This window comes from Limulus polyphemus, unplaced genomic scaffold, assembly GCF_000517525.1.
Source record: "Limulus polyphemus unplaced genomic scaffold, Limulus_polyphemus-2.1.2 Scaffold999, whole genome shotgun sequence".
Lineage (NCBI taxonomy): Eukaryota > Metazoa > Arthropoda > Merostomata > Xiphosura > Limulidae > Limulus > Limulus polyphemus.
In genome coordinates this window covers 160,903-168,455 of record NW_013666609.1, presented here as the reverse complement: position 1 = coordinate 168,455, position 7,553 = coordinate 160,903, and the positions used below count along the sequence as shown (strand labels likewise).

General features: G+C 33.0%; 1 long non-coding RNA gene across 1 annotated transcript; it reads left to right on the top strand.

Moving 5' to 3' along the window:
- Nucleotides 1-2,153: 2,153 nt before the first annotated feature.
- Nucleotides 2,154-5,452, top strand: LOC111086296. The gene is made up of 3 exons (XR_002611023.1): nt 2,154-2,234; nt 3,196-3,266; nt 3,391-5,452. It is a non-coding gene; the product is annotated as an uncharacterized LOC111086296 (long non-coding RNA).
- Nucleotides 5,453-7,553: the final 2,101 nt, after the last annotated feature.

Here is a 7,553-nt window from a genome sequence, read left to right as displayed (position 1 = left end):
ATCAATACTTATTTTAGTCTAAACTTTTCAATATATGTATATACATATAGTTTATTTATCTTGTCAGTAATGAGTTACAGTAGCGGCACCATTTGTGAAACAGACAAATTAACAAAACACTTTTACTTACTTCTTCCAGCCATTAATTCTGTTAATCACTGGGCGTGTGTGTTCACAAATAGCCACTTGACACCAAACATCATAGAACGTTACATCTCCACTTTCTGGATATCCAGTAAAGTTGTTTCAAATTGAACAAAATATTATAATTGAGTGGAACATTCTTATTAATAAGTTCGTTTCATTAAAGTTGTTTAAGGAAACCATGCTTTACTTGTTAAACAGTATAACTTCATGGCCTTATAATTGTTGTATGTATATATATAGATGCAACGTGTTTTTCAAGTTTACGGATTAATTGTTTCATTTATAATTTTTCTCTGTTCTTTTATCCTGCAATCACTTGGAGCATTTTAATTACCCTAATAATAAGAACCAAGCAGTTAAAGTGCCTGTACTGTGAATTCGAAGATACAAGATTCGCGACTCATTACTGCTCCACGCTTTTGGACAGTGGATGTATTATAAGAATGACGGTCAAATTTCATTTTCCAATTAGACAAAAGTAGCCCAAGAATTGAGGCTGGGCGAGGTTGATTAGCTTCTTTTCTCTAATCTATCAGTTCATAATTAGGGATAGATATGCAATGATAGCTCTCGTATAGCTTTATGCGAAATAATGAAACAAACAGACATTACTAGCATAGCTTCATAACGTGTTTTCCTCGTGTCTGTGTGTTTCAAGATTAATCTAAAAAAAGAAATGAAAATTCAACACCTTTTGAGTTCGTGGCAAGAATGGAGTAAGGATGTTGAAATATATTTTAGTTAGATCACGTTGTTCATTTGTATCTGAAGCTGAGTTACTCTGATATTTCAACAAATGTATTCAGATGGTCACACGACTCGACTGGAGTGTTATACCTATCTGGAATTCCTACTGTATTATACACCAGGGTAGGTAACATTTGTATAAAACATGTATAGAACAGCTGCACAAATTATTTTCAGATCTCTGCTAAGCATTATTTGCTTATTTTCAGCAAATCAAAAGGTTCCAACTTTGACCTGTGATGCTACTGATTACCTTTTGTACATTCAGCTGTGATTATTGGTGCTATTAGACTCGTGGAACCCCTGGATCAAAATTAGATTGGAACCCTTAACTATTATTAATTAATATGGGGGCTCCGGAAACTTGGGTAAAGAGAACTTGTGGGCCCGTGGACTTGATCCAACCTGTTAGATTGGTAGTTGCGCCCATGGCTGTGACAGTTAATCGCACTCAAACAGCCCGACAGAATCCTTGTGCTTCTGACTGGTTACCCTACTGGTCAATAAGTCATAATTGTAATTTGTTATATCTGAATCTTTGATGTCTCTGGCCTACTTGTTTAACCTATGTACACATAAGGTATCATTTAGGTTGTAAATTCCAAGTCCTTTGCCAGTTTCAGTTACAAGCTTTCAGTAAAAATTGTTTGTTCTGTACACAGAAGAATTAACAGAAGCCTTTATTTATTTCAATGTTTTATAATGTAGTGTTAATATGTTTCGATGATTCAGATCATGTTTATTTTGTTTTCCTACTATTGTGGAGAGATTTTAGTGGATTAAGTAAATGTAGTTTTTACAATAAAAGTCCATGTAACTTTGTAATCAGTTACTCATCATAAAGTGCGCTAAGACTAACTTCTATTAAACTTGTATAATGTTTCTTATTTTAATCTTTATAAATATTAATGTAAAACTATAAATGTTTAACAATTTGTAACGAACCACACTAAGAAGTAATGCTAGAAAGTTGAAGGGAAATATTTTAGAATTATGAATTATTATTTTTTATATGTATGTGTTCTTAACGTGTTGTAAAATAATGAAAATCCAAGCGAGTTTTGATCTCCATCTGAAGATAGTTGAAATGGAAATTCTGAAAGCTCAAGAAAGTGCTCAATAAATATTGATGGTGGTTTAAAAACCCGATTGTCTCTATAACTGCTTTGAGTTTTGATTACTGGCTGTTGTCTCCAAATGAGTGATTATGATATATCTGATATATTCGTAAATCCATTAGTTTTATTTGTTTCTGATTAGAATCTATTGCTGATGATCTCTCAAAATCAACAATCTTTGGCTCGTGACAAATCAGATGGTAGTGAACAGTCAAGTAAAAGGTCAGAAATATCTGTTAGGAATGCTTAAAGTCAATTATCTGCACTACTTTTGACTATGATACATGAATATATACGTATGCATGCGTGTGGAACATTATTATAGGATTTCTTTTTAAATCATCCAAGTTATTTTGTATCTCATATTAGTAACATATGATTTTGGATCCAAATGCTCGGTGACAAATATACTTTTTCAAGTTTTAAAACATAACTTCTGTAAAATATAATGCAAAACAACAATCAATATAAACAATATAAATTAAGACTTTATGATAAAATACAACAGTGTTATATGTGTACATATTATTACTTTATATCAGTGGTGTATTTTCCGTGTTTTAATCAATATAAAAATATTTGAATCTCATCCATTACTAGACAAATATATAATTACTGCAGTTTTGAAAAAGCAGTGACACAAGATGTTATTTATACGAGATATAGCCATCGTTGACCTCAGTGACTGGCGAGTACTGATTTTATGTGTCGTCTATTGTGATTGGTGCGGCGAAGATAGTTCAGCCTATCAGCATGCGTTAAACACCTTGGAAGTATATCGCTTATGATTGTGGTGCAAAGTATTGTGATAAATGCCAGATGGCGCTAATTTAGTATTATTTATCATGCTAAATGCTAATATATTTTTAGTTCCGCATTTTTCATGATGATTTTGGTATATTTTGTATATGTTTTGATTATTGTTATATAAGTGTATATATATATATATATACAATATATGTAAGTGCGATACACCAAAACCACCAGCTAGGATACACCACTGCTTTATATAATCATAATTCAAGTATGCGTGAAACTTGGTCATGTATATAACGGTTTTCGAAAGCTACTTTTCAATTTTACGCATTTGTTATTCTCTTGGAATTCGACGCACTAACGATTTTTCTGAATTATCAAATTTTGTGTTTAAAATATTTTGTTCTTTTGTGTTCCACCTATACAGATGATATCCGATAACGGTTTACTAGTATATCGAACAGGATAAAATTTGGAAATCTACCAGCAAGAGAAAAGGTAAGTTATATTGATTATTTTATCAAGAAAACTTTATCCATTAAAACCGCAACAAAGAATCTGTTGTTATGTCCACCAGAGTCTGAAATGTTGGAAGTTAACTCATGTAATTTTTCGGTTTTAGATACCACGAAACGTTAAAAAACCAGCATCAGGAAATGTTCTACAGGTATTGTTACAAAATAATCATAGGCTTCATAAAGGACGAAAATAATCACACGGAAATAGTTGGACAATCACAGATGGAACAAGAACAACTTTTGTTTAAAGATTATCGCCCTTCTACAGTCTTGTTGAAGCATTTATCAGACCCAGACATTATATGTATTTTGCATTAGCTACTTTACAACAATAACATAAATTAAAACTCTCTACGGTATTTCTGAATTCACTTCTTGCTAAATATTCTCGAACAAATAGAAAACTCAGAAGGTGAAAAGAACGAACTGAAAATCAACCTTTTATTGTGAGAAATATAATGCAATAGCTTCGTTCAAATGTTTACAACTTTCCACAGAAGATGAGCCAGTTGTTGACCAACCTAACAGTTATCAAGTAGACATTCCAGTGAAACAGAATCCACTAATTAGTAGCTCGACCAGCAAATCTATGACATATCGTGACATATTCCAAAAGAAGCTGATGTATCTAGGTCTTAGAAATAAATTGCAATAAAAAAACCACGAACAGACTGCTTTCAACTTAGACAAATGTGTATATATATATCACTCTTTTATAGATAGTTTGGGGGGATTTTTCATATTAGATATTCGGTGAAATGGGCGTCAACTGCCTAATAGAAAAACAATAGTAAATATATATATATATATATATATATTGGGGACTATACACTCTAATTCAAGTGTAGAGGACGACAAGAGGTAAGTTTCCAATTCCATCCAATCATGATAGGTATTTGGATAATTCTGAAACTGGGGTGCTCGAGGATTCAGCAATCTTCCTTCACTTCGCTTCCAGCTATAGTTAATAACTGAGCGATATATATGTATACACACAAATATATACATACATTTAGATACATTCCTACATACGCACTTCATGTACACCTAAACACACACATGAATATGTACATTTTAAGAAGGGTAAAATTATCACTTGTTTTCCCGAAGTAATGGTTACTACTCGTGTTGACAGAAAAGAAGGAGGCAGTGAAGAAAGGGAGGCCCAGCAGTTGAAAAGTTAACAGAAACCCAACAAACGGCCCATATTAAACTTACAGTCCTTGAGCGAAGCGGAAATCTATAAATAATATGCATGAAATGAGATCAACAATACCAATATCCGAGAATTAAATGTGACGGAGGTACCCACTTTCACTGGTCAGGCGCCAAAAATTCTATATGGTCAGAACCCAAGATATTACGTAAAGGCTCATAAATAGAGATTAAGTGACATTGTTATACTTAATTTTCAAAATATGAAAGGCTGTAGTAAGCTAAAAAGTTGCCCATACTAACTCTCCCTGTGCACTTGCTCTCGTGAATCTTATTTCTTTGATAAGGTCTGGAAGAACTCGTCTAAGGGCCCTTGGATGTAAGAACCGAATGTGAAGTAAAGAGAAACAGTCTGTAAGCATCCACATCCTGACATAAACATATCGATAGAGGATTCAATGGGCCAATCCCATCAGGAAAGAAAGGAAGAGGACCATGAAAAAAAGAGGGGTCCTAGGATAGGGACAGACGAAGATGTGGACCCCTAAAGGGAGAGATCCATGATAAGGCACACCAAACAGCCCAATAGGACACAGAAGCCAAGTGTGAATGGTCCAATGGGCGAGAGAAACAGAGAGAGAGAAGTACGGTTTACCTGCTGAGCCATCAAAGTCCGAGGAAGAAAAGATCAATCTAGGGAGAGGAAAATATAAATGCAGCGGAAGAGGCTGCAAGACACATCTAAAGGAACAACAGTAGTCGAAGGAGAGAAGTAGAGAAAATAAGTCAGGACAGAAAGATGGTACACATCAGTAGGTTTAAACTGAGGAATTATCTACCGTTGCTGGTTGCTAGTTGATTCACTGAACGGGTTTCTATAGGATGTCTAGCATATTGATAACACAGGCCTGCAATGATAAAAATTGAGATTTGTACATTGTCTACAATAACGCATACGTTGAATCCGAAAATGATATCCATTTTTCTCCATCTCGTACAGATTTTTCACAAAATGCCATAACGCAGTACATAAAAGAAAGGCCACAACACGTGGTCTTGAGACTAAAAGACGTAGATTTCACACAAACAATCAGGATGAATGAGGATTCATATTCGTTTCACATCAATGTTCTTCTCTTTTTTTTTCAGTTCGTTTGTATTTTTGTTAACAAACATAATAATAAAAAATGTTCATTGTGGTAAACGAAATAATAATTTGATCTAAGTAAGAGTTTTTTCTTCTTCCCGACTTGTAGAAAATCCTTACGTGATAGAAAAAAATTAATATTATTTTTGAAATCTGCGTAGTTGAATTATGGAAAATCCGTTATTAAATCCAAAACAACTTTTAAGAAGTTTAAGTCCACAGGCCTGTGTAACATATGAAGCCAAAAACTCAGAAACTCGGGGTTCTCTTGTCATTCTGGGAAGTCCTTATGGATTTTAGTACAGAATATAATCTTAAGCAAAGTTTGATCAGATTTATGGTGTGAACACCTTTTCCAAGTTGACGAAGCTGGTTGTTATGCCCCAGTGGGCCTGATGAGCAAACATAGTGTGATTGGAATACTATTATTGTACAGTCTTCTAATTCTGGAAAATTCCTAAAGAACTAAATAAAGAATGCTTTGTTAAGAAATATAATAAGCCTAATAATAATAATATCATAAGAGAAATATAATTAATTATAATCATGATTTGCCAGCTTCTAAAAAATGTTCACACCATAATAATTATTATAGTAACAAATGACTTCTATAAAGTGTTATGACCACTACTACATTTGTTGTTTCCAGCCAGCCTGATGAATATAGCGAACATAGTGTGATTAGAATACCATTATAAAACACTCCTTTAATTCCTGCTAATACCTAAGGGACTAGATAAAGCATGTAATGTTAAACATATAATAAGCCTACTACTAATGTCTAAGGATAAGTGTAATTAACTAAATTAGATTTGTTCAGGTGATCATATGATGCGGTTGTTGCTCAGTAACCACTGCAGTTAGACTACCTGAAAGTTTTTGTTCTATTATTCAACATTTTAATATCATGAGCCCACATAATTAATTTGAGTATAGAGAATGTTTATTATTATTCATATTTTTATCTTGAATGACCACGTGTCTAATTTTGGAAGAAATTACGTTTTGATATTATACAACATTTTGAAGGGACCATTCGCCTAATTTTTGTTCAATAAAAATATCATTTCTCTGCAAAAAATGTGTGTCACTTTTTATTTCTAACTGAGCCCACTGCACATCTTTATATTTAAAAACCTTGTAAAACCTATTGATATTGTGACCTTTTTGGTTTCAAATAGGCATTAGAATATCACACTGATGACATCATAAATGCTTCTGTTAAAAATGAGTTTCTTTAATAGCAAAAGGCATTTAGAAAACGGTTGTTTAGATAAGCCATTAACTATTTCTGAATAAAAAATCAAATTCAACTCGTACCTTAATAACTCAACATCAGAACTCGCAGTGTACAAACAATGATGAAACCTTAAGCTCTTTACTGACTGATACAAACTCTCTTTAGCTACGTATTCATTATACGTCTATTCTTAAAAACAATTCACCTAACAAACTGTGGTTAGATGTGTCAAGATTTTATACTGTTGGTCTTAAAGAATCACCAGGTGGTTGTGCATGACAATAAAAGCACAAACAACAGGAAGACAAAGCACTTCAAACCTGCTTTACCACATGCAAACGGAATGTAATGTTTCAATTTCAAATGACAAATTTCTTATAGTGAAGAAAACTGAGGATGGGGTACAAGCGAAGTTTTGTGAGGATCTTGCGATTACTAATCTGAAACCAGCTCTAAATCACCACAGTTCAGTATACCTTCACCTCAAATTATGTTTTGTTTTCTTAAATTTAAACTATTTATTTGGCCTACAGTTAATCATTTTAAGTATATATATCTTATACGACTATTAAAAGTGTGAAAACCTTGTACTATTTAGATTCTTTGTGCACAGACAGATGTGGTGTTCTAACAAATGTTTTATCAAAGACGTGAGAGATGTTATTCATTATTTAACTTTTTGGTGTTTGTAATTAAAATTTGTATAACATGATGTATACAATAGA